The sequence below is a fragment of the Chrysochloris asiatica genome, unplaced genomic scaffold (assembly GCF_000296735.1).
Source record: "Chrysochloris asiatica unplaced genomic scaffold, ChrAsi1.0 scaffold00036, whole genome shotgun sequence".
NCBI lineage: Eukaryota > Metazoa > Chordata > Mammalia > Afrosoricida > Chrysochloridae > Chrysochloris > Chrysochloris asiatica.
In genome coordinates, this window is record NW_006408554.1 from 9,252,555 (window position 1) to 9,258,554 (window position 6,000).

General features: G+C 37.3%; 1 pseudogene; it reads right to left on the reverse strand.

The window, feature by feature from the left end:
• The window catches only part of LOC102830445, a 265,297-nt pseudogene that overhangs the window by 46,106 nt on the left and 213,191 nt on the right, over window positions 1-6,000 (reverse strand).

The window sequence follows — 6,000 nt, forward strand, 5'->3', positions numbered from 1 at the left end:
CATAAGCTCACTACGTGTTGGTACCGACCTGACAGCACCTACAAACAACAAACACAATGGTAGTGGTGGCTGTAGGTTATGGAGTAACTTCTGAATAATGGTGGTGATGTGCCCTGGAGTCGGTTCCGACTCACAGCGACCCTGTACAGGGATTCCGAGGCTGTAAATCTTTACGGGAGCAGAAAGCCTCATTTTCTCCCGCAGAACAGCTGGTAGTTTCGAACTGCTGGCCTTAAGTTTTGCAGCCCGATTCATAACTACTACACTACCAGAGCTCCGTAGTGATCTGGTATAAGGTTTCCAAACTGCAAATCTTTACAGGAACAGAAAGTCTCATCTTTCTCGCACAGAGTGACTGGGAGATTGGAACTGCTGACCTTGTGGTTAGCAGCCCAGCTCCTAATCCACTACATTACCAGGGCTAGAACCTGTGATATATCACCAAGGTTTTTCCTGTATTATGGATGTGTTACCTGCATGCTCCTTTGGCTCCATGCCTCCTTCCACAGACCCAGCACTCTAACAACATTCACTTCCCTCTTCTGACTGGGCTCCCTCCCTCTGGCTGTATAATCCAGCAAGCTTGAAGCAGGGATGAAAATCATTTTTCAAGCCTTTCAATCTTGGAAGCACAGTGCTTTCTGAGTGACATAAAAGGCATCTCTGTGGCTAGAACTCAGGGGAATGATTAATTGAGCACTTCACACCTATTATCATGTGGACTACATTATCACATAGGATTTTCATTTCTTTCTACAGGCTACTATAGTAAAAAAAATAATAATAATAATATGTTGTTATTTAAAAAGTTGATATTATTTCCATATATGTTTAGTCAGGCAATAACTTTTCCTAACTGCTGAACCTTATGTCTGACAATGCCATTTAGCCCCAGGAGAACATACATGGAGCCACGTCATAGTAGTACATTCTTGTTATCCTTTCAATCCCGGGACAAAAAATTAAGAGCCATATTTCCTATTTTCATAAGTGCTATTTGTGAGCTTATAACACTTTTATGTACATATATTTACTCATTTAATCAGTAATATAATTTCTTATATAATAATCAGCTGTTCCTAAAACACTTTAAAATTTTGATAGTTATAAATTATCACTGATAAAATTTTGACGTATTTGTAAGCTTCACATCGATGCTCATTTTCAGAAAGAATAACTCCATCTTTACAGTTGCTTACTCCTTTTAATAAAGTTACTTTAGCAGTCTCAGTACCACAATTAAAACGTCATTGAATCAAGATTTATAGATCTGATTATTGTAAATTTTATGTGTTGTATCTAATTGAACTTGGTGGGGGTTTTGGGGTTGTTTTTGCAGAAGTTGTTTTATGTTATGAAATGTTTTTATATTGTGGATTTCCTTTAGCTAAAAGACTTTTAGCAATGAACAGCAGTGTCTACTCACGTTTATCTTGTTCTGTTTCTACTCCTTCGCTTTCTGTGTCACTTGGCAAAATCCATGGTTGATGAACTACCTGCAGTTGTTTTAAGGATTCATCCTGCCAAAGAATAAAATGACTTGAGATTACACTCTAGACTGATACTTCAGTATCCATGAATGACATATTCAAAGCTCATAATAAAAATTTTCCCACAACACAGAAGAGCTTCAAGCTTAAATGATGTCGTCTATCAGACAGGCCACAAATTCTGATGTCATTTTATTTTTACATTCCCTATTTAATAAGATTTAGAGTTTTAATAAGTGGAAGCATTGAGGTTATGTTCTTTTCTGAATTAAAATTTTTATGGAAATGTTGGGACGCATTCTTGGCAATACAATCATGAAAAATTCAATATGAAATTGCATAAAATGTTCATTTTTTGCCTGCAAGGTTTCAAATTCTTTTTAATGAAAATAAAGGTCAGAAGGATTGAGAGTATATCCTCCACTTTACCCTACAGTACTACTTCTCTTTCTTCCTCTCCACCTTCCTTATTTGTGTTAAAGGATTTCTCAGAGATTTGCTTGCTTCTCTCTGCTTTCTGTCATTGGCCTAATGATGACTCTCATTCCCTCCCAATCTGACATGTTGTTGCTGTGACGTGCCTTGGATTTGTTTTCATCTCATAGTAACACTGTATAGGGTTTCTGAGGAGTTCTGGTGTGGCACTGCAGGTTAATGCACTGGACTGCAAGGTCAGTTTGAACCACAAGGTTGGTGATTTGAGCTCACGAGCCGTTCCTTGGAAACCCCATGCAGGGTCTCTATAAGTCAGAACTCACTTGAGTCGATGGCACTTAACACCAACAACAACATAGTGTTTCTGAGGAGTGACTGTTGAGTTTGAGGCACCAACCTTTTGATTCTGACATTGTTGTTGTTAAGTGCCGTCGAGTCAATTCCGACCCATAGTGACCCTGCATAGTGTTTCCAAGGAGCAGCTGGTGAGCTTGAACCACTGAACTTGCAGTTCAAATGACTTTGCAGTCTGACACATTAGCCCACAGCACCACACCAGGACTCCTTGATTCTGACATAGCCATATACAAAATCTACCAGAAGACCTGGATGGTGTGAATGATTAACATGCTCACCTCCAAATCAAAAGGCTGGAGATTTAAATCTATCCAGAAGAGAGACCAGGTGATCTACTTCTGAAAAATCAGTCACTGAAAACCCTTAAGAATTACAGTTTCACTTTGACACACATGGATTTGTCATGAGTTGGGATTAACCTAGCAGCAACTGGTTAATAATTATTAGTCTTCCAGAATCAAGTTTGTTCTGCCTTGAACTCTCCCCACCAATTCCCTGCTTTGTAAGATGACATATGATTCAACTTATATTTGCTCAAAATCCTTCAGCATCCCTTAAGCCTCCTGATTATTCCCAAGATGCAATCTGATCCGAAGTGCCTTCATGATCCATACTGATCTGGCCTGAAAGAGAGCCCCATTCCTAGCCTACCTTGACCAACACTTCTATCCCAATTAAAATAAACAGGTGGCTGCTCAATTTATGCCATCCTCTCTGATAATGCCAAGATATTTGCGTATGTTAAAGGTTTTGTTTTGGTTTTTCCTAGAGTGTTTTCTGTATATTTATTTATCTCAAATATTTCTACTTCTCCTCCATAACTGAAGAACCACCTCTAGTGAAAGTTTTCCCTGATCCTACAAGGCAGTCAGTCATAAATTCCTTTCTGTGACTATTTTAACAATATAACGATTGTTATTGTTAAGTGCTGTCAAGTTAACTCCAGCTCATAGCAACCCTGTAAAGGGTTTCCGAGGAGTGGCTGGGGGGTTTGAACTGCCAACCTGTGACTAGCAGTCCAATTCCTATGCTAAAGTGCTACACCATGCCTCCAATATAACAATTGTTTTTGTTGTTATGTGCCATGGAATTGGTTCCAACTTATAGCGACCCTGTAAGGGCTTCCAAGGCTGTAAATCTTTAGAGGAGCAGAAAGCCTCATTTTTCTCCCATGGAACAGCTGGTAGTTTCAAACTGCTGACCTTAAGGTTAACAGCCCGATTCATAACCACTATGCTACCAGAGCTCCTTAATTTAACAATTACTAGACAGTAATTGTCTTTCAAAAGGTAAATGACCGGCAGCTTTCAATATGGATTATAACTGAATGTAAAGAAAACAAAACCCCTTACAATTGGACCAATAATCATATCATGATAATGGAAAAATAATTTTAATTGCCAAAGATTCAATTCTTCTTGGATCTATAATCAATGCCCAATGAAGTTGTAGTGAAGAAATTAAGTATCACATTGCATCTGGCAAATCTGTGGCAAAAGATCTTTTCAGAATGCTAAGAAAAAAAACAAGCAAAGATGTCACTTTGAGGACTAAGGTACGCCTGACCCAAGTCATGATCTTTCCATCATCTCATATGCATGTGAAACCTGGACACTAAAAAAGGAAAACAAAAGAAGAACTAACACATTAGAATTGTGATGTTAGTACAGAATGTTGCACATACTATAAAATGCCAGAAGAATAAACAAATCTATCCTAGAGGAAGAATAGCCAGAGTGATGATATTTAAAGGCAAGGATGATGAAACTTTGTCTTACTTTAGACACATCATCAATAAAGACCAATGACTGGAGAAGTTACCTGTACCTGGTAAGGTACAGGATCTACAGAAAAGAAGTAGCTCCTCAACAAGATGGACTGATACAGTAACCGCAATGATGGTCTCAAATGTATTAATGATTATAAAACTGGCACAGGATCAGGCAGCGTTTAGTTCTCTTTTACATAAGGTCCTATGAGTCATGTATGACCAACTCTAAGGCACTAACAACTGTCTTTGCAAATTATTCTTCCTCAAAAATGATGTCTAAGATCCTGGGAGGTATTCCAAGCACTTATTATTACACAAAATCAGCGCAACACTTAGGGGAAAATAGTATTGTTGTTGTTAAGTGCTTAATATGGACCTGTTTGCATATAAAAATATTTATAGGTACATGGATATGCACAGATTCCTATACACATGTATGTCTCCCCGCTCTCTCAGCTAAGAAGGTCTAGAAGCAATAACACACCTAGCATAGATATAATTTGTAACATCATTTTGCAATAAAAGAAGCTAAGGCTGCTTAGATGAATGACTGATTCTAGGTTTGTGGCTAGAAATATCCAAGATAAACAAGAAAGTGCTCAAAAAAACAAATTAGGGTAACTTAAGGGAGTCAACTGAAAGTGCTCCCAATGACAAAAGCAAGAACAACTTGAGCAGTAGATAAGTAAATTAACATTGGATTATTACCTAAAGTATTAAATAATTATTAGTTCATAATAATAAAAAATGGAAAAAATAAATGGGAGAGAATATATAAATCTCTCCTGTAGAAAAATTTCAAATAGTTTAAATATATACTCCATTATTGAGTTGATACATAATTCTTTACTCCTTAAGGATGGGCTGAGTATTGTGACTTTCTTCCAACACAGTATAGAAAGAGAGAAAAGAACTTGATAGTGGAGAAACTTGACAAACACTACATCAAGTCAGGTAACCAAGGTAAGCATCAAGTTATAAATAATATTAATATTAAATTAATATGATGTGATGAGAATAGCATATTGCCTCTGTGGTCTTCCTCCTAAAAAGAATCATTTCTTTAAACCATTTCTTCTTGGTTCAGTCATGGCTGAAGAAATGAAATGAGAATGACTGCAAATACGTAATATGTGGGTGAACCAGAATGATAACCAAAACCAGAACAGGAAAAATTACAGGTTGATGCCCTACTAGAAATGGAATCTCCCTCTAAGAAAACAAAAGCAGTATGCATATTGCATAGCAACATCTCTTGACTGGCAGAGTTGGAAACAACTTTGCCCTGCTCAAAGATAGTGCTGACAATGCAGCTTTGGATTCATACTGCTCTCCACATTTCTGCCAATAATCCAATCTTCCATATCAGGTTCCTGAAAAGACACACAATGTCTCTTCCTAGTTCCCATTCAAGGGCTTTGACCTATAACTTTTCCCATTGTAGCTATTATTTAAGCTTCATTCCAGTTTTTTTTTAACTTTGGGTCTGTTTCAATTCTGCTTTGTTGACCACGACTGAGCCAATTGGAAGCTCTGATAAAAACACATTTCCCTATTCTAATTATTAGAAAAATCAGAAATCCCAGTTGAGTGATACTCTACAAAATGCCTGACCAGTGCTCCTAAAAACTGCTAAATTCTTTAAAACCAAGGAGAGTACAAGAAACTATCACAACCAAGAGTAACCTAAGGAGACATATCAATTAAATGTAACACAGTATTTTGGATGGGTTTCTGGAACTGAGAAAGGACACTAAGCAAAAACTAAGCAAATCTGAATAAATTATGGATTTGGCTACTAATAATGCATCTACACTGCTTTCCTAATTGTGACAAATATGCCATACTAACATGAAGTGACAATGGTTTTAGGACAGACAGGAATTCTTCCCATCACTGAAAAGATTAAAAAAAAAAAAGGTACCAACTATCCCTCCCACAGCTCTC